Source organism: Zonotrichia albicollis, chromosome 4 (genome assembly GCF_047830755.1).
Source record: "Zonotrichia albicollis isolate bZonAlb1 chromosome 4, bZonAlb1.hap1, whole genome shotgun sequence".
In the NCBI taxonomy this organism is placed as follows: Eukaryota; Metazoa; Chordata; class Aves; order Passeriformes; family Passerellidae; genus Zonotrichia; species Zonotrichia albicollis.
This window is the reverse complement of record NC_133822.1, coordinates 56,561,202-56,583,544: the sequence shown is the minus strand read 5'-3', so window position 1 is coordinate 56,583,544 and position 22,343 is coordinate 56,561,202. Positions and strand designations below refer to the sequence as shown.

The 22,343-nt window shown below is 37.3% G+C and overlaps 1 long non-coding RNA gene across 2 annotated transcripts; it reads right to left on the bottom strand.

Moving 5' to 3' along the window:
- Positions 1-4,816: 4,816 nt before the first annotated feature.
- On the bottom strand, positions 4,817-19,371 carry LOC113460298 (uncharacterized). Of its 2 annotated transcripts, XR_012580184.1 has the most exons (5): positions 19,093-19,371; positions 10,711-10,902; positions 9,271-9,470; positions 8,331-8,452; positions 4,817-5,070 (listed from the first exon to the last, which is right to left on the bottom strand). It is a non-coding gene; the product is annotated as an uncharacterized LOC113460298 (long non-coding RNA). The 2 variants fall into 2 exon arrangements; XR_012580183.1 differs by having other exon boundaries at positions 8,331-9,470.
- Positions 19,372-22,343: the final 2,972 nt, after the last annotated feature.

Sequence of the window (22,343 nt, the reverse complement as noted above, 5' to 3'; positions counted from 1 at the left end):
TTGGGTCACCTGTCTGTTAAAAAACTACATCTGTGGATATTGTGACACTAAGTGAAGGCTTATTTATGAGTACCTACATTTGAGCCTATGAGATCAATTTTACATTTCAAGTTAAAAAGCAGGGATTTATAAAGAGGAATATCAAGTTTTATAAAAATCTCTCTCATCATTTACAATGCCTTTGGAGAGGAAGAGGAAGAGGAAGAGGAAGAGGGAGAGGGAGAGGGAGAGGGAGAGGGAGAGGGAGAGGGAGAGGGAGAGGGAGAGGAGAGGAGAGGAGAGGAGAGGAGAGGAGAGGAGAGGAGAGGAGAGGAGAGGAGAGGAGAGGAGAGGAGAGGAGAGGAGAGGAGAGGAGAGGAGAGGAGAGGAGAGGAGAGGAGAGGAGAGGAGAGGAGAGGAGAGGAGAGGAGAGGAGAGGAGAGGAGAGGAGAGGAGAGGAGAGGAGAGGAGAGGAGAGGAGAGGAGAGGAGAGGAGAGGAGAGGAGAGGAGAGGAGAGGAGAGGAGAGGAGAGGAGAGGAGAGGAGAGGAGAGGAGAGGAGAGGAGAGGAGAGGAGAGGGAGAGGAGAGGAGACTTTTCTAGGTTATAGTGCTCTCACCAGCCCAAACCTTCTAAATTGTGGACAAAACTTTTTCTTTTTCTTTTTCTTTTTCTTTTTCTTTTTCTTTTTCTTTTTCTTTTTCTTTTTCTTTTTCTTTTTCTTTTTCTTTTTCTTTTCCTTCTCTTCAGGGCTTTCCAACAAGGTAACTTGACAAAAGCCGATTTACGAAAAGGCAACATGAGTTAGAAGGACAAAAATACAGAGTTCTGGAGTCTTTTGGGACAGCCCATAGATTTGAGCAATACCTTCTTCTCAAAAGCAGTTCATAGCAACCTAATAGAGATTTTTCCTTCAAGTCAGCCTTTTTCTGAGCTCAAAAAGGGTAGGAGGGGAGATCTGACCTTTGATGAAGTTACTGTATCTTTTATTCCTTTAGTTCAAACAAAAGACTTCAGGCCTTTGAGGTGCACTGGTTTCATTTTTTTGTTTGCAGATAATGAAAATATGAGGCAAGTTAAAGGCATGCAGAATGAAATTTTGTCAGTTATTTAAAATTTAGGGCCTTAATAATGAAAGAGTTGTGATTGAAGATAGCCTTTGAATATATTAAGTGCATGTATGGCATTAATGGATAAAAATTGAAAATAAACAGATACTGAACTGCAGACACAGCACGATTTTACTCTGAAAAATGCCTGAGATCTCAGCAATGCACACTTTAAAATGAGTACTGCTCTTAAGTAAATAACAGACAATTTGATGTGTCTAATGAAACTAAAAATGGAGCAAATTATTGTTTCATTTGAACTTAGTTCTTTTTGTGGAGCACATTGTCAATAAGGGAAAAAAAGAATTTAACTTTACAATGACCTTGTCATTCGGATTTGATTAAGTCTGTACTGTAGTTTTATTTCCTGTGGTGCCCATTACTGGCAGGGAAGACACATTATAATTTATCTGACAGTACCAGAACCATTTAAAAAAATAAATTCTTGTGGATGAATCTAAAATATATTCTTTAACTCATCATGGAAAACTGTACTGTTGCAGAAACTAAGCAGAAAAAGTCAGCCTCTATATTGAGCCAACAGTGTAAATTAAGATTGAATTTATTAAGAATGCATATGGCTACATAAACTTAGCCTACATTAACTTACTTTCTCAATTATTTGTGTATACAGATATGTATAAAAATACTACTGAAAATGAAGAAAGGTATTTACATCAGGAGCCTCGGAGGATTGTTAAACAAAGCACAGTCACTTGGTTGTAGTCACTAAATATCAAGAAATATAGCTTCTGTGCAACTGCTTCTGCATCTGACAAAGAAGACCGAGAATTATCCTTATTAATGGAGATGGTTGCTAGCAGAAAATTATTGCAGGTAGGTCTCCCTCTTAACGTGCTCACAGCCCCAAATACTCTGGTAATGGCTGAAAAGTTAGAAATCATGTTCCAGGATTGTAAATAGGAACTGTGAATCACAGAGGAATAGTGCCTTACCAAAATGAGATAGCTGAGGATCAAGGAAGCCATAGCCAGGCTCCCTGCTTCTGCTGCCTTCATGTTTATGTGGATTTGGACTACAGGAGAAATGCATCCAAAATGAATAATGACACTGAAATATCTATGTTGTCATATCACTACAACTGAGGAGTCAAAGTGGCCTTGAACAGTGCATCAGTGAAAGATAGCTCATGGGGAAAGAAGCAAAAGGAGAACTCTCATGCTTCACATGCTGAGCCAAGTTTGTATTCTGGAGCAGTTAAAGAAGATTTTTGTTATTAAGAGTGATCTAGAACTGTACTCTGCTGCTTTGGGTGGGGTTTTTTTTTTGCCTTGCAACCTTTTTTCCAATTTCATAGTCAAGAAGAAATGAAGCCCTTAGTTTGCTAAAATAAAGACATTTTCTTCTTTAACCATGCTTGTTAACCATGCTTGTGTGTAAAAGGACCTCAGGTACTCAGGCTAGCGGAAAGCAAAATAGTTCTTCAGAAGCAGCAGTGATCTATTTACATAAACTGTACAACCATAAAGAGAAGAATAAAAAATTGGAACCTTGATTTGGCAAAGAAACCCTGTACATGAGACCTTTCTCTTCTGTGAGAATTCTGACCAGATTTCTGCTCCACAGCAATACATATTGAAAATTTTTATGGATTTATAGTAGCAGAAACAAGCATTTGATGTTGATCACACATGATATCTGTCCTATATTCATGTCAAATATGAAATTTTGCTGAAGAAATTGAAATATGAGCATTTGTCCTTTTCTCTCTGCAGACCAGACATCACTGTGCAATCTGCCATAAAAATGGTAATCTTCAGGAGAATATAAACTTTAATGTCATCTAGATTCAACTTCAGATTTAGATTCAGTTGCGCTATTATGTCATTTCTGATAGCACAGTTAAAAACAGATATGTTTCTGTATAGATTTTTGAGGATTTCAGTAATTTTAAGTAATATCAGACTATTTGCTCATGTTTATTTTTCATATTAAATACTATCCATATGTATTAAGCTGTTGGCTTGCTTTATTCTGGTAAATGAATTCATATTTTTTTAGACTGTTTAATGCTCTTCAAGTGCAAGACCTTCTGTTCTAGAAATAGAAAAGTGTTTAGTCATGCATACCAGCAAATAGCTTAGGAAACATAGTGAATACTATAACCTTAAGGTCAACAATACAGACAAGAGGTACTTGTGAAAAACTGTGTGCAGATATCCAGAATGGGATCTCATCAGGAAAAGCACAATCTCACTCATTGGAATAAAACCAAATGTGTGTAATGTCCTCCGGCCCACTTAATTGCAGAAACATGGAATTATTTGCATTGGAAAAGACCCCTACAATCATTGAGTCCAGCTGTTAACCCAGCATCCCTGTGTTAGCCCCAGAACCATGTCTCCAGGAGCCACATCACATGCCTTTCAAATGCTTCCAGAGATGGTGACTTCACAACTTTCTAGGCAGGCAGCTCCTCTGTTTCTGATACAGGCCAGGGTGTCATTGGCCATCTTGGCCACCTGGGCACTCTTCTGGCTCATGTTCAGCTGGTTGTTAACCAGCATCTCCAGTCCTATTTCGCCAGGCAGCTTTCCAGCTACTCTTCCCCAAGCCTGGTGCATAGGGTTGGTGTGACCCAAGCACAAGACCCAATTGATCTTGTTGAACCTCATACAGTCGGCCTCAGCCCATCAATTCAGCCTATCCAGATCCCTTTGCAGGGTCTTCATACCCTCCAGCACATCAACACTCCTGCACAGCTTGGAACTGCCTGTCAATGCCCTGCGGATGCATTCCATTCTGTCAGGTAAGTGACAAAGATATTAAACAGTACTGGCCCCAGTCCTGAGCCATGGGAAACCCCACTAATGACCAGCTGGCAGTTGGATGTAGCTCAGTTCACAATCACTCCCCAGGCCCAGCCTCCCCACTAGGTTTATAACCAATGAGGAGAGCACCCATCCAATCTGTGAGCAGCCTCCCTGCCAGTTGGTGCCTTGGTCATTCTTGTTCAACACCTGTTAAGGGGGTTATTAATACCAGAGCTCAGCCAGCCTGTGCAAGGAAAAGCACTTCCCTTCCAAGCACTGTCAGCTGGATCTCATCAAGCTTACTTTCAATGGTGGGATCTGCCTTTCTTTTGTCAGCCTGGGAACACCCATTTGTAGTGGAGGTAAGTGCTGGCAGACCTATGAAGACTGCAGCAGGCAGCCTATTGCCTCACGTTCTCAATGGACCAGTGTAGGAAAAACAAACTAATAGATAAATAAAGCTTGAAAACTAGCATTCAGACACTGTCACTTTTCCACCACTGTTTTTCCATTAACATCATTAGCACTGATTCTGATCAGAATCATGCTGCACATTTTTCAGTTAACTGTACATCTGGGTGGAATGAGAGAAAATGTTTTAGACAGTGGAAACACTAAAACACTGGTCAATATTTTAGCAACTCTCATTTGTTAAGTCTCTGACTTAATGTGCACTTATCTTAAATGAATCTGGTGAATAGTTGTAGTTTATCTTCAGTGTTGTTCAATCATTTTACACACCACCTTATGCAAAAGTAAAGCAATAAGTGTCAATCATGATACTTCCAGCCAATTAATGACAATTTAAGGGGACCAAAGATTCAGTGTTTGAGCTGTAACATGTAGTATTTAACTGCCTTAAGATTCCCTATCTAAGATTATTAATATAAACCACGTGAAATTAATGAATGAAGATAAAACAAATATATAATAATATTTTTGTTTATTACCTATTTTATAGTATCATGGGATAAATAAGGTTTAATGCACCCCTGGAGGTCATATAGTCCATATAGATAGAACATATATTTAGACAACACAATTATTTCCATAGTTTTTAAACACTATTGCAGGTAAGACAACCTTCAACCTTCAAATTCAAATCTAGTGAATTTATAACATGTTTTTCTTCACCGAAGTCTGGTCTCAGTTCCTCACCCCTTCTTATTGCGCCAAGCACAATCAGAACTTCTGAGTTCATTTTTAGAGCTGAAGGACAAAGCAGAATGTTAGCACTTAACAGGAAGCAAAATGCGCTGTTCTGTGCAAACTTGAAAATATGAGACTGATATCCTGAAATATGAAATAATAGTTTTTGAAGTATTCAGAGTCTTTCTATACCTTTTACTAACATGACCAAAGTAGTATTTCTTCTAAGTTGACTAGAAATAACCACACTTTTATTTTTAAGGAAAGTGTAAGTATGTCATATTAAGATTTTAAAGATTACAGAAGCTCTTACAAGTTATAAAATAGATCTTCCTATGGGGCAAAAGATTAATAATCTTCATTTGCTTTACCAACTATAAATTCAGTAAAAAAAAAGGATTATAGAAACACCACTATTTTTTTTCCTTAGGGTTACAAAATATTAGTTACTCTGGTACAGTGTAATTTTCTCTGTTTTTTCTTATTCAGAATGATTACTGTAATTTAATCTTATTTTTATAATGATCTCATAGTGAAAAAATATATCTCCTCTATGTGAAGACAATTACTATCATAACTGAGCAAAGGTAAATATAATCTTAAATTATTTTATGTATTTTTAAAGTCTTCTTGTATTTTTGCAAAATCACTTCTCTTGCAGCTTCCCAGTAACTATATATTTTGAAACAAATTCAAATTTATCTTTGTTGAATATTTTTTTACCACGATGGAAATGGGAATATTTTTATAAGAAAATTTATCCTATTTAAATGGAAACTATGGGCATATAATTCCAAGCATATTTTGCTATTTCTGCCACTATCAAATAAATGATAATACAATTAAGCTAGTCTGCTCATAAATCAATCCTGCTGTGTGAAGGGTCACTTTACTATCTTATAATCTGAATGTAATATTTTTTGTAATGCAACTTCTACTATAATCCAGGAAAAATGTTGGACAAGTTTGCGTTCTAACAATGTATAATATGCTTTAAAGCTGAGCTTGTTGACCATGTGATTCAATATCAAGAATGTTATGTACTACCTAGAAAATGTGAAGGAAAAAGAAAAAGAAATATTTCATAACAAAAAACCCCCAGCATTTTACTATGTATGTATATACATAGATATATATATATATATATAAAATACATATGAGAATATGGAGGCAGTTCTAATCTCACGTGATAAAATGGAAGACAATTCATAATCAGGAGGGGATAAAATAAAAGAGTTCTTAGAAGGAAAAACAGGACAGAGTAAGGCACTATTGCATGTTAGCCCTCTGTTAAGGCCTTTAAAAATGAGAAAATATTATCACCTATTGACTAGGAGATAAATACTAAAAGAAATAACAAATTTGGTTGTCTGACATATACCAGCGTATCAAAAGGGAAATACATTACTTTTAGTAATCTCAACCATGAAGAAGGTTGACATTTTTGACTTTATGCAGCAAGTTATTTAAATACACACTTAGAAATGTTAGGACATTAGCACAGACTTTAAAAATAAACACAGCTCTATTGGTAAAGTGTTGAAAATTCATCCTAACTTCACATCATTAAATATGAAGCATTTCTCCAACATCCATCCTCACTACTCTGCATTCTCATCAGAGATAATAACACCACCAACTAGCACTTTTATAGGGCAGTGTTGCTACATATTCAGTAGCATCATTAAACATATACTTTTCTCCATGAATTCTACTTAAGTAAGACAAATATTGTGGCTGACAGTAACTGTGATCGACCACATTAACAAATATTTTAAGCTTGTTTTAGTTTAAAATTTTCAAATCCACCTGCAAGAGATTACATTACTGTTGACTTTCATTTCAACAGTGAAATCTTCTTCCATACAAATATAGAACAGGAATGCACAGAGTCATTTTGCTTGGAAGACTCATGCTTTCCACAAAAAACATATTGGGGTGCTTTTTCTGTGGCCTCAAGGGACAGGCATTATGTCAAGTCTTTATATTCCTTTTTCTGTTAATTTCAGTTTTCATCATAGCCATTCTAGTTATGCTTCATTCAAGCAATGAAAAATAAAGAAATGACTTCACAGTACATTAATTTTATGTTAAGGGTCTAACAAGAGCTGACAAAAGAAAAAAATTTCTCATTTCAACTGTCAGTCCACTCACTTAAAGTGACAACCTACACTAGAGATGTCCTTGTTTTGGTTTAAATTTATATCTCTAATATTTTAATCTATTGGTTGCAACTGTTATTTCAGAGCAATAAAAGAAGTGACTTCTATGGATATTTAATTAATGAGATACATATTTAAAATGCCAAGCATAAAATAAAAGTACCATAGCTTTTATTTGCTTGATGGGTTTGATGAGTGATACCAAGTGCTTTCAAAATGATGACAGAATCAAATAATCATCTGCTCTTAACTTTGAGAACACCTTAGTGTAAATTTCACTCACATTAATTGACTGAAGCACAAAACTAGACCTGGGAATTATAGAGATGTTTTAATTTCATATTGAAATTTCCCTTTAGCACTAAATTTATATGAATTACATTGGAACAGTATGCATAAAACTTTGTTTTGAACTGGGATAAGACCACAGCTTTGCCAGTTAACAGAAAATATGAGTAGCACAGGTCAGATTGTCTTTGATGATGAGTGACAGTGAGCTAGAAATTTTATATCTTAAATAGGCAGCTTACAAAATATCTGTAAAAATATAATTGCTACAGCTATACACTGGGATTATTTATATTAAACATAGTTTGTTAATGAACTTTGCTAAAACAAAATATCTGGCCTTGGGACTTCTTCTCACTCAGACACTGAACAACACAGAAGGAGAACAGTTCTTGTGAGACCCTGACACCAACTCCAGCTCATCAGGTGAGAGCAGCTGAAATGATTGATCTTGCCCTTTAGACTCCGTAATAGTAGAGTGTACTTAAAATGCATGCAGAGTACAGTCCTTTAAATATGTGAGAATCCTGTTTCTATTCAAATATTGAATTGACAGCCCAGAGAATGACATTTCTCTATTGCCAGATCATACCTACAGAACTGGCAACAGCCTGGCTGTCAGTCTGGAAACTCAGCTCCAAGTTCTCATATACAACACAGTCAGTAAAGAAGACACTGATTATTTGAATTATTCAAATCCAACTCTTGTGTTCTCCATTTCAAGCAGGACTGAGCCCAGGAAATGTTACAACATTACTTATTTTTCTAAATAAAAAATAAAAATAGCACTGAATTTTAGATAAACGTCTGAAATAAGCACAATCACTTTGTCAGTAAAGTCAAGGCATGCTTCAGCTGAAACTGCCTTACCATCTCTTCTGTCATTCACTCCTGTCCCTCCAGGACCATAATCCCCTTTCCATGATTTTTGGGACTATTATGCAAAATGAAAGACCCTTGACAGATCTCAGGAACATCTGTGTTGCCAAAAACTGCATGCAAACAACAAAGGTTAGGTAGGCAAATCTTGAATCATCTTGAGGAAAAGCGAATTTTACTCATAGAGCAAGAATAGGTAACTTTGCTGCAGTACCTCAGCTGTGTTTTGAAAAATGTTCAATTTATATTCCAACATTTTATGATTCGAGTGGAAAATAGTTCCACGAGTGTATAGAACACATTTGTTTTAAATGCCACTAATCAATGAAAATGAAATATTGGGACCAACATTAGTCAAATACATTGATGATAGATGCACAGAAATGCATAACTGAATAGCCTTTAGCTATATTTGTATGGAAATTGTTATTTAAAATATATTTTGTGCTCCCTCTAGTCCATTTCTATTTTAAACACTATTAAGGAATTTTTCCAAGGGGGAAAAGGAGAATTTCTTTCTCAAAGGAATTACCTTCATCTGTGGTAGAACAATTAACATTTTTAAACACTTACTATATTCAGTTCATGCTTCGCATGCACTATGCCAGATATTGCTTTGCAATGCTATGCTTTTCTGCTCATTTTTTTCTTTGAGAAACCATGGAGAGTATCTATCTATTATCTGTCTTTGGATATATTTATGGCATCATCATTGAATTTATTTTTTATATCATTGCTTTTATTTAAAATAAATTATATTAATTTTTAAAAGGCAGAAAAAAATTATTATATTATCCTTTTGCTGCACCAGCTGTATTCCTGCCACATAAGATATTGAATCCAACAATTTATAAATTAAAATAAAAATTAAAATTGAAGAGTTCTCATTTTTCCACAAGCAATGTCTAGGATTTGCCATAAAAAAACCCACAACTGTATTCTTCAGCAGAAGAGTCTAGGACAATCAAGCCAAGCGCCACGGGATCATAGGATCCCTCCCTGGCAGGTAGGCAGCCTCCACTGAATCCTGGAAGTCAATCACCTTTGAACTCAGAACATTTCATTACTGCTTGCATGCTTTTCCTTCTTCACTTTCCTTCCAGCCCATGCACTGCACCTTACATCACATACCTGTTTCTCAGGATGTTAAAGAAAAAAAAAAAAAAAAGAAAAAGAGAGAAAGAAGAAACAGGTTTTTAGTCAGGCAGAGAATGGCTAATCACAGACTCAAAGATGCCCTGGAGAGATTTCCATCTGGTTTGGGAGAGGTTCATGACTAGTTCCCAAACCAGCTGTTATCCATCACTCACAAGGTTTATGTCATGTCCTCTGCTGCCCTTCAAGTTTTCCCAAGGCCAAGGGATTCACAGCTGCATTCCAGTCTCCGCAGACTCCTAAAAGGACATCTGCTGCTGACAGAAGCTGATAAATCAGCCTGAGGACACAAAGTCCCAGATAGCACTCACAGAATCACAAGGTTTTGGGCACCCACTAAGGTATCCTACAACCTTGCCTACCCATAGTCAACGGGGATGAATTTCTCTCCTACTTCTTGTTCAGATTCATCGGTGTCATCCTTCATTGTTTTCTTCCCCACATTTGCAACTTTTGGAGCTGGTTGGTAGCATGGAAGTAAACTCCTGATTTTTCTGAAGTACTGAGAGATTAAAGAGAAAATTGTTTGAGGGCTTTGTTTGTTTGCCGAGGACAGTTATGTCAGGCTCCCATCTAAGTAAACAGCTGCTGCAGAGTCTGATGGGCTCGAAGCACAGTCTAATACTTCAGACCTCAAGTAGCCTTATAGGCCTCATGTCTGACTTCCCAGACATGAATGGTATGAACTGCTTCTACTTAAGCTGGTGAATGAAGTTCCCAAAGTCAGCCAGCCAAATTATTCTCTGTAGGCACTTTTTTGACATTATTGAGTGTAGAGGCAGTTACATGTAGCTTGTACAGAGATATCTTCCTTTGGTAATATGAGCTGCTCCTGGCATGTCCTTGTACCTGCTTCTGAGACATCACCAATATCAACGATTTTTAAAGTCACATCCAGACCCTTTGGACTCATGCTAGAGCCTACTGGGTCTACCTGGGCGAGAATTAATTTTCCTTTCATGGATAAAACAACATCACTTGGGGAGTGACTGAGAGAACACATCTATGAAACCATTAATAAGCTGAAAGGGGACACAGCCCAGACAGATTATTCAAAATGGCCAGGGGAATGTTCCATACCATGGAATGTCATGCCCAGTACTAAAAAAAGAAATAGAGGATGGCTGTTGTGGCTTTTGAGGTGACCACTCTTTAGAGATTCATTGGCTGGGGTGGGGGGGACGGGTTTGGGATCTTTTCCCTCTCCTTGTCTTACCTTCCTATATTCAGCTGCTTCTGTTTTTCATCTTTGAGTGTTTTTCCCTTATTCTTCTTATTTTTTTTCTTCTGTTTTGCTGGGGGTGGAAGAGCAGCTGGGTAGGTGCTGGTCTGCTGTCAGGGCCAAACCATCACACAGAGAGTACAAACCATTAGATGTGCCAGTTCAAAAGCTGGGGTATGCGTCTGTCTGAGAGAAAACATAGGATGAAGAACAAAAGAAACAATAAACAGCCTAATTTCCTCTAACCTTAATGCTTTTTTCATTTATTTTTTTCTCTGAGCTGCCTTGTTATCCTAATTTATATCATTGCGCTGTAAACTGGAGCTTTTAGTAACTAGCAATGTTTGTCCACAGATATTTTCAGCCTCTCTAAGTAAAGAAATTCATACTCATAATAGCTAAAACTCAAGTGTGAATAAGCTGTTGATTTACTTATATACTGAGAAAAAACACGGTTGTGAAAAGAAGTTATGCCAAATCTCTGGCATACTGGCAACTCCTGGATCCTAGCTCATTTAAACAGTTCAGAGCTGTAGTGATTTTTGTCAGTGAGTTTGAAATGTAGATAGAGTAAAATTCAAAATTTTAGTCAAGTGGCATACCATGTCCCAAACATTCAGTCCTATCTGAATGTTGCAACTTGTGTCCACACCTGTTGTCATTTCACCACCGTTTACTTCTATTCTGTTCTCTCTTAGCTGTATTTGGTGTGCTACTCTATATTTTCATGGAGCTCTTCCATAGGAAAGAAGTGTGTTGGCTTCCTGCTGTGGAGAAATGGCTTGTGGAAGGCAGACAGCTGAAAATGGTGTGAGAGTAGTTCAAGGTAGTTGAGTTTTATGAATGAATAACCTGAAATAGAATTGCTACTACTTAATTTTCATCTGTGCAACCAATACACAACAAGAGTAGGATGTGTTCATTGTGCCATGGGAAGCAATTCCCAGTTGCAGCAGGGCAGTGGTTTCCATCATGTGATTGTCCAGCTGCCAGAGCTTAGCTCCTCTGCTGCATGCATTTTGGAGCTGAATCAAACTTAGATATTTAGTATGTCAAAACGCAAAGAATCACTTTAAATAGCAAAAAAAAAAAAAAATTTAAAATATCCAAAGCTGGAAATGAAACTTCGGTGTAATATTTGACATTCATACAAATTATATAATACCTACAAAGCAGACGTTTGTTATGTTTTTATGATAGCTTATCTTGTTCCAATGGCAATTACACTCAGGTGAGCAGGTCCCTCAAATGCTTGCAGTCTTCTATCTTTTCACCCTTGAGAGCCAACTTGAAAATCTTGGCTTATGCTGTGATATAATATAATAACTTATCTACTCTCTCTTTAATTGCACCAGCTTATCTCCTTAACCTGTCAACTTTGACAAGCAATTTCTTTTTAAGTTTATATCTCTGCTATTCTTCTTATGCTGGGGCCAAACTATATGAGCTAGACACAATAGGAATACTACAATCACTTTATCATTAATTGTTTTACAAATACAATCTGAAACAAATTACAAACTAATTGGAAAGCAGATTTTACTGTTCAAAAGAAAACACATTGGGACACATTTCCTTGAAATAAACTAAAATACAGTGAAATTAAGAGTGAGTAAAATTTTGAATTGTATTCCTGTCATGACTATCTTGTGTCTTGTTATCTGTGTTAATGTGTCTTTGAAATTACTCAGGGAAAATAAGATTCAATACCCTTCATTGATTTAAGATAAGACAATTTCAGACTTTGTCATTACATTATGGCACGTGTTGCTATTATTTGTGACATTTCCCAGTAAATTATGTCTTGATCAAAATACAGTACAATTCAATGATTAAAATAAAAGGTTACTTGAAGTACCTCTCTTTTTATTATGATAGTGATTCAACTCAAGAGTTTCATAAATGGCATATGTTTTATATCATACACTGAAGGAGGAAAGCCAGATTAGTCTGCTCTAGCAAGGCTTCTGTGAAAACAGAATTTCTTTCTGTAAGAAGCCATCATATAGGATCTAGCCACAGCAGTGTTTCTGCAGAAAAATGAAATGCTTTGGATGTTTGCTTCCAGTGTCTGACGTGAAGATAATGTGGCCCTCCTGGAAAGTTCCCTGGGGGCTCCCTGAGACACAAGATAGTGGGGGAAAAGCGCCCTCTTCTACATAACCTACTGTCTCCACCAAAGTGTACATGAACACTGCTCTTGGGATTCTTCTGACCATATGTCTGTACAGGCTCTTTAGATTCTTTCTATGTGAATGCACTGAAATAACCCTTTTAGACTGCTTTACCCTAAAGCTGTTCACCTTAACCTACACCTATGCCTATGACACACATATCTTAGCCTTGAAGAGTCTTTACATGAAGTTTGATCAGATCTGGATCTTCAAGCAATTCAGATTGTCAACCTCTTTGCTTTGTAGGTATTTTGAGGCTTTGCCTGTTGACAAATTTGTCAATTCTCTGTTGTATGCTGACATAGCTCCTTTGTATTAGCTTGTGTTATTTCTTTTTACATATATTATATACACTTTATACATATCTTTTATATGCTTGAGGATGTGGGGTGGAGTAACAGAAATAATCTAGGAAAATTATTTTTTTAAATGCACCTATTCTAAGCAAGATTCTTTTCTACACCAACTATGTACGTGGACTCTACAATTCTCTGCATATTCTGCATAGTCATTCACAAAATTCTATCCTTAACATTTCTGAAATACCCTGGAGGGTTCAAAGCCTGTTTATGGGATATATTCAAGAAAAGCACACAGATTCCTAATCTTATCATCTGAATACACAACCCAGCACTAGCCCAGAGATCTGCAGCTATGTTTTGTGAAGGGAAATACCTTGTTGATTCCCTCAGATATTTTTGAGTTTTGATGGGATATGTGGTTATCTTAGCTTCTTTTTACTTGACAAGTTTATTTTTTCTCAACTTCACTGCAGAGCAGAAATTTTGTAGTAGAAGTCTTCTCTTTCTGTGACTGAAGAAAATCTGTCCTATGAGCCTAAGATCTTTATGGCAAGAGCAGGAAAAACTGTCCCTTGTTAAAGATCCCTCTAATTCAGAGAGATCAAGATGATCCTTCAGGCATTAAACAAGGAGTTTTATCCACTTAAATTCCTGAGTTTAAAGTAAAGCAAGACTTAGATCAAGCAAGCAATAGGAACAAAGTTGGGCGAGGATACATTGGCTAAAGGCTGTAGTAGACAGAGGAAAAGTACAAGTGTCACGGGAGGTTCGTCTTCTTGTTAACAGCTACAAATACCTGCACCAAATACCTCCTTTGTCTTAAGTTTCCCACTCTCACATCCTTCAGTCTTTGAAGAAAATGGAGTTCTCAGGTGGACTCTGATACCCCTAATCACATCACAGAATCATAGAATGCTTGGGTTTGGAAGGGCTCCACAAAGAACATGAAGTCCAGCTCCTGGCCCTGTACAGGACAGCCCCAAGAATCTCACCATGTGCCATTGTCCAAACACTTTGTGAAATCTGTCAGGCTTTATGCTGTGACAATTTCCCAGGAGAGCTTCTTCCAGTGCCCAACCACATAATCAGAAAGTCTTAGAAATGGCTTTTTTTTTTTGCCTTCACCCTGCAATGTGCGCATATATATATATATATTTACATAAGGGATAAAGGGTAACCTAAATGCATAGCAACCAAATGTTACATTTAAGCAAGAAATCCCTGCTTACAAGAGACCAGCAACCCCGTATGAGACCACGTCCCCCACCTGACACAGAACACTGTGTCTGAATGCAGAGACTAACAAATGCCTCAGAAACCATTTTTATAAAAAGCATGAAAGGTACAAGTCATACTTCACTAGATTATTTTCCCAGATACCACCAAACTGCAGACAGCTTAGATAAGGCTAACAATATCAGTGCAAGTACACTGGAACTGAAAACAGTGTTTTATCCTCAGGAAAGTGTTGTAAGCACAGAAGAACTCATCTCCAAAGAAAACCAGATGTAAATGGTAATGGGAAGAGGGAAGCATTACCTTATTGCAGGATCAGGAAAATAAATTATTTATAAACTGAATAAATCACAACTTTGAGTCATGAGGAGAAATTAAGGACTAATATTTAGTCAGTGCCCTGCCCTCCATCCTCTCTGAAAAAAAGAAAAAAGAAAAAAAATGTAAAACTAGAACAGGCTGAATGTTTGTGGATAAGTGCTTTCCACAGCAGAAAGGGCATATTAGATGGGACCAGAGATGATTGTCTCATCCTTCTTAAGCATAACCTGAGCTTCAGTTTTAAACAGCTACTTGGTTTTACCTATACTTCATTGCAGGTTCTGTATTAATTGGATTTCTAACAGCTAGGTTAGAAACCATGTAGTCAAGTGTTCAAAATCTTTCGATGACATCTCCCTTTATAATTACAGATCTATTGAAAGTGGCTCAATACAATTCCAAATACACATGAAGAAATACAAGTTTCTTTAAAAACACTGCAACTCTGAACTCACATTGGTGTTTTTGCAGAAATAGAACATTATCCTCCAAGAATAATTAAGATATCACTGAAGAAAGACGGGAACTGTAGCTAATGAAAAAAATGCAAATGTGGTTCATTACATATTAGTACTGTGTTACATTGAATAATTTTCTTTATATGTGTTCTACAAATTTGGCAAACATTATAATTTGCTTGTAACAGCAATAAGGAAAAATTTGTTCTTAAATGTAATACCTTTGGCTAGGAGGGCAAAGCAACAATCAACCATCTCATAAAGGTTTTTAGTGAAAAATACATAACCTCAATCTTATTGTATTTGCTGTTCCTGCTCATTAAATTGTAAATGTTTGTGTGTGTGTGTGAATTATCCATGTAATGTTTCCTGAATGAACCTCCTAAAGCAATATTTAAATATAAGAGGAAGGAGGTTTAAGTGATTATATCACATGACCCATCAACTCTGTAGAAGAGGAAACACTGATTTCCCATTTTTACAAATACGCAGTCCAATGCTGAATACTGGAGCTAGAGATCATGATTCAAATAAACAAGGATGCTGGGTTAGTCAGGGGACGGATAATGCAGCACAGAATGCTTAAGCATCTTCCTGCTAACACTGCAAACCAATACACCTCATTCACCTCACTGATGTTTGAGGACTTGAGGATAGAAATAAAAGATTTGATTTCTCTTAGCATATGTGCTATAAAAGCAGCTATAAAAAATGAAGTTTGCCTTTCATGTCAGAGAACAATAGGTCAAAGTTTTGCTCAGCCTATGATATTTGTAACATGGTTTTCTTATTTTTGGAACAGGACTCAGCCTTGTCATGGCTAGTGATTTTCACCAACTGAAGGGCTACTCTGAATTGCTTTTGTAAACAGAATTGTGTTATGTACAATTTGCTAAGGATCTTTTTCTCCTTAAATTGGTCTAGAATTTCACTCTCACCAGTATGTTGATGAAGGATTAGTCCCAGGTGCACCAGAAACTGCAGGTAGAAGCATATGCAAAATTAGGGTGGTGTTAGCTTCCCTCAGTTACTGGCTTTGGTGAAAGAGTGTGCGAGGGCGTACTCGGCCCTAGGTCCAGCTAGCTGGTGAGGGGCGAAGGCCAACACCCCAGCGCATCTGAAGGCAGCCCCCCTCGGCGTCCTGGCCTCAGGCTGGGCTGGGTGATAGCTCGGAGCGGCGTGGTGCGAGACGAATCAGGAGGCGACCACTTGCTGGAGGTAGGCTGTTGGTTTATTACAGAAGCACCAACGGGGATGGGCACCACCAGCAAATGGCCCTGAACAGGGGGTGAGACAGGGTTTTAAGGGAAAAAGGGGGGAAAAGGTAGGGAAACCCAGCTAACCAATAGTAATACATATTTGGAGGCGCTAAACATAATTGACATACCTAAGTAACCAACTAATATAAAGCAAAGGAGGGGCCCCGGGACGGCAGCCAACCATAACCCCCAGAGACAAGAAGGTTCTCGAAACCTGGGAGGAGAAGGGGGTGATTGACTGGGCCCAGGGAGGAGACAACTTTCACTTATAAGGGAAAATAGGGGAAGAGCAGTTACATATCGGCAACTATGAGTAGCGAGGTTACCATAGCAACTTAGCTGACAGGGTAGCAGTGGCGGGAAAAACTGGGGAAGGGAGAAACCATTTACAGAAAACAGGAGGATACAATACAGAAAATGGGGGAGCAAACTGAAAAACTTAAGAACACACTACAGCAAAAGAATACATCTACATTATACAAATGAATCTTTGAAGAATCAAGATGTTTCATGAGCTTGTCTGGGTTCAGTAGTGTGAAGCTGCTCTAGAAATGTTTCCTCATGTGACATGGATTGTGGTGGTGGCAGAAGAGATCCTTGACAAAGGAGATCCCTCTGATACTCTGAGTAAAAGAGACACTACATTTGGATGCATAGAAGTTACAGTCAGAAGAAATACAAGTGAGAACAGAAAACTGTAAAAAAGATTTTTTTTTCTATCCAAATTCAATTCCCTTTCATGAAAAGCAACATGTAGGAAGTAGTCTTGAGGTGAATCCTTAATCCCATCTTGGGAGAAGAAATTTTCAAAGGTGTTATAGAAACTTTTTAACACTATTTTTAAGTCAAGCTTAGGGGTATTGTTTGCTTTCCCTGTACTTTCTGATGCTAGTATGATAAATTCAAGTTTCCTCTGATCCTGTAAAATGCCCAGCATTAAGAGTGGTTTCAGGGTTGATAACAAATTTCCAGCCTCCCTGACCCCAGGGACACAAGAGTTTCTGCAAGAATACAGATTTCTTTCATATCCTGTCATTCAATGGTCCAAGATCCCCAGAATTGTAGGCACTTCACCTTCCTTCAACTGCAAAGTGCCCAGTCTTCAGATGGTGAGTCAGAGCTTTAGCCACTTTTTCTAAGGCAGAACAAGGATGGTAGATTTCAAATTGTTTTCTCTTTCAGGTTATAACAGAAGGAATTTTGGCCAAGGACAGGAATTAAAACACAAATTTGTGAATTAAATTAAAACGTAATTGCAGGTTAAGTTATCAAAATCAGTCTTCTTTAGTACAGAGGGGAACGTATGTGGCCCGAAGTTTAGAATCCGACTAGCTGAGGGCGAAAGGCCGACGCCCCTCTGCAATTCCTGGCCAGCCCCTTTCGGTGTCTGATGGCCTCGGGCTGTGCTGGCTGCGGACTGGCGTACCTCGCTGGTATAGGAGAGGAACGGAACTGACCATTTCCCGGGGGTTAAACATCGGTTTATTGACGGTGATGCCGCATCCAAACACCGGGAAACCATCCGGGAAAAAGTTTTTTCATAGGGGGTGAAAACAGGATTATAAAGCAAGGGGGTGGGTACAGACAGAGCCAATCAGGAAAGGTGAGGGGATGAACTTCACAGAACTGACACTCCATGGAGACCAATAATCAAAAGGTAAAGGAGGTGTCCTGGGACCCCAGCCAACCACCATCTCTAGAGAGGAGAAGGTTCTCGAAACCTGGGAGGAGGAAGGGAGTGATTGACTGGACAGGGAGGAAACAACTTTCACTTATAAGGGAAACCAGGGGAGAAGCAATTATATATCGGCAACTATGAATAGCAGTTGCTATAGCAACTTAGCTGACAGGCTAGCAGTGGCGGGAAAAACTGGGGGAACGAAACCATTTTACACATAATAGGGGAGAACAATACATAAATTGGGGGAATAACACAAGAAACTTAACAACACACTACCACACTTTAGACTAGTGCACTTTTATATTATGTTCGCTTTGGGGTTTATTTTTCCTTTTTCCATTCGTATGAAATATTTGCAATTTACCTAAACATTCTAAAAGCACTTGCAAGCAAATTTCTGATATCAGATAGTCTTAATCCTTTCATGATTGCCAGGATCATTTATGTCTCTCTCTGCTACCCCTCTATAAATCCTCCACAGTTACTGAATTAGCATTCAATTCTACTGTTTTTTCAAATTATTCTACAAAAAAATAGAAGTCAGTATTATCAAAACCTGTAATTAAAGCATTAAATAAATTAACATGTAATTGATTAATGCTCAATGTTCTTTGGTTAGTTGCGTTAACAACACATAGATCTTCACTGGAATAAATTTAACTTCATAAAGGTTCTGAAAGTCACAGAAATCCAATATATTATTTGAATTAGATCATTACAGTTCAAAATACACCTCAGAAGACTTTCTGACATATTTATTAATTTTTCCCAGGAAGGCAGAAACAATTTTTTATAAACTGAAAATCCAGTCAGAGTAATAGAAAAGTCTCACCGAATCCTGAGCAAGTCATTAATCCTGCACATTTAATTTAGAACCCAGTATGGTTCTGCTACTCTCAGCTATCATATAAAAAGCAGTATGATTTTCAAAGAAGTTAAACTTACATGTATCACAGTCACATTCTGATCTGCAGTGAGGCCACAGCACTCAGTATCCCTTAAATGTTTCATTTCCATTATGTAGCACGGTGGTCTAATGTTTTGTACTGGAAAGATAATGAAAAACTCAGGAGAATGAAAAGGAAATCAAAGGGAAAGGATGTGCCAAAGAGAAAAGGCAGACAGCATGATTTAAAAAACCTTTCTGGCTTGCCTGAAATGAAATGTCAAACACACTATTTCTAATGCTGCTGGTCCTCCTGCTGTTTCTGATTCTGATATTTCTTAAAGCCTAGGATGTAAAAAAAAAAAAAAAAAAAAAAAAAAAAAAAAGTAAAAGGAGAGTTTTTTAAAAATTTATATGCTCGAGAACATTTAAATTTTTTCTGATAAGATCATTATATAAGTGTATATATACTTCATTAGGGAAGTATATTAGCTCATACAGTACATGGACAACAAAGCTGCTAGAAGTTTGGAAATCAGTCCTTGTTTGCCTAATGTGGGACCTATTTTCCAAAATCACTGCTACCTATCTCCTAGCAACTGCTGGAAAGCCTAGCAACTGCAAGAGAATTTTTTCTCATTATTTTATGTTTTTGAATTGTCTTCATGGAGTAGATTCTTATCTGTGATTGCATAAAGAAATAAAGAGCTTTTAGAGCCTCTGGAAGTGATCTTTCTCAGCTCAGTTGTATGAAAGTGTATTATGTTTGGATAACTATATGCATCTACAATTGCTACAGTCCTTTACTGAAAACCAGAAGTACTCACGCAGCTAAAGGGAGTATTCAAAATGGACTTAAGTCTGAAGCTCCGCATGTGCAAATCCTTACAAAGAAGAAATACCAGTCTGTCCCACAGAGCGAGCCAGGCAAAATCACCGTGAGAAAGATCCCTCCTTGTTTCAGCAGCTATCAAACATCCAGGAGAACTGGGTATGTTTAACAGATGTAATATGTACACTTGTAAAAGTGGAAGAACTGAGTGAGGTAAAGAAGCCAGAAGCTACTCCCCCAAACACAGAATTTCACAGTCACAAAGAGAGCAATCTCTTCAGGTCACTGCTCAGATGCCCATATGGAAATGTGCCTAGCCAGAAAAGTGGGGTACATTGAGAAATAAGCAAGTGTCTTCACTTAAACTTGTTCTTACCCTGAAAGTCTCAGAATTTTAGACATTTACATACCTTCCCAGGAAAAAAAACCAAAAACCAAATAAAATCTCATGAAATTTCCCAGGGGAAAAAAAAAGGAATTAGAGTGGAAAGACTATTTGTTTTCAAAATTACAGCAGAGCTAAATGAAAGCTAAAAATCAGAAAAAGTGAGTACTAAAATATAGTATTTTCTCTGTAAAGTATTTATTCAGTAGATTGAACTGAAGGAATATAAAGTGAAGATGAGCTCTCTACAGGGATAAGTGGATCCTTTGACTGAGTAAGTACTGTTTAAAAACAGAGATGAATTCTGACGGTGTTCCAAGGGCTAAAATATAGAGAGAAACTTAAAAACAGAGTTTCAGTTAATAACATACAATTTCACACAAAGAACAGATATCATGTTATGTTTTCACCTCTGTGTGCAATAAAGTAACAAGCTTCCCAGCTTTCCAGTATTTGTCCTTTCATTTCATTATAAAGCAAGGATTGTTAAATAGCTTTCCTAACTTCTTTCATTTTGTGTCATTCATACAAAATATATTCAAATTAGGGACCCCTAGTCAGAACTCTAACTTTGGAAGGCTTCACAGGAATTTTCTAAGGGATGTATTCTACCTAACAATTCAACATTCAATAGAATGTGAATATAAAAGTGTCTCAAAGGCGTCTTTACATGTTTCGTTTTTCTTGATTTTTTTTTATTAGAGACACATCTGCTTTTTAATTATCCTGATCTGATTAAATGAGACATTTTTGCATTATAGGATATATGGGAAAGGAAATGACTGACTACTTTCCCAAGTACTCCTTCAGTTTTTGAATTCAGTTTTCTTAAAAGTTACTTTCATCTCAAATGGTTCTATGTTCACTTGCAATCCTTGTTTTGAAAAACTGAATTTCTTTTATAGAGCATAATTATATATATTTAATTTCACCTAGGTATTTGTCTATATAAAAAAAAAGTCAACAAAATAATGCTTGAGCCAAAAGGTTACAACAGGGTTGCCAAAAAAAATCTTATCCCATAAAAATATGGGCAGAATACGTGCCCAACTATAAAGGTCGGACAAATTTTGTTTAACAAGCCCTTTGTGATTAGGTAGAGATTAAAAACTGGCAAAAAACAAATAGAGAAGAAAAGATAATATTTGAAACTTACCTAAAGAAGAGAGAAAGATAGGTCAGGAAAATTGCAATATGGTTTTCAAAAAGTGTTATCATATATAGGAAGAATAAATTACAAAGAGCCTATTGTCTATTAACTCAGAAAAAGCAGGTCTAGGTCTCATAGTCTGACACTACTGAAATGCTTTTTGCCACAGCAAAAAATAAAACTGTTCAATGAAATTTCATGAGCAGTGTCACTATTGTGACCACTGCTGTCACAAAGAATGTGTTGGCGAGTTCAATTCTGAGAATTTATTTTCCATCACAAAACAGAATGGGATACAGATGCTTTATCTTGTCTTCATTAATTCTCTGGAACAGAAGCACTGGCAGCTTCAAGAGCATATCCTACAGTTCTTGAAGGGATCATGAGTAGAAGGGAGATTTTGAGCAGCCTCATATGCAGATGTTTTGCTGTGTGCCTCTTAATTAATTGTGTCTGTCTTTGCTGAGAGTCTTTGTCATTTTGAGAGACTGTTGATGCAATCATGGGTTTTTTAAGGCAGACATCCTGTTAAAGAGATGCGCTGCCTTCTGTATCTGCATAGTCAGGACCTGACAAGACTTCTACTAATTTTTTTCCTCTAAAACCATGGTGTATAACTGCAGAAATTACCAGAACATACATCCGCATTAAATTCTGACAAAAATCTCATTGTTATTCTCTTTTTTTTTTTTTTACACCAGAAGCCTGTAAATATAGAAGACGGATCAGGAAAAAATGGATGCACAACAGAGAGACAATGGAGAGAACAGGTTTTATATATCTCTGGAATCAGATTCAGAAAGGGAAATGGATCTGGACAATGTTGTCATGTCGTCTCTTTCACAGATGCCATTATCCTGCCACCAGACATCAGGCTGGAGTCTGCATCCTTCAAGAGCCTCCACAATGCAGAAGAAATACAGAATGGAAGTCTAGACACGCT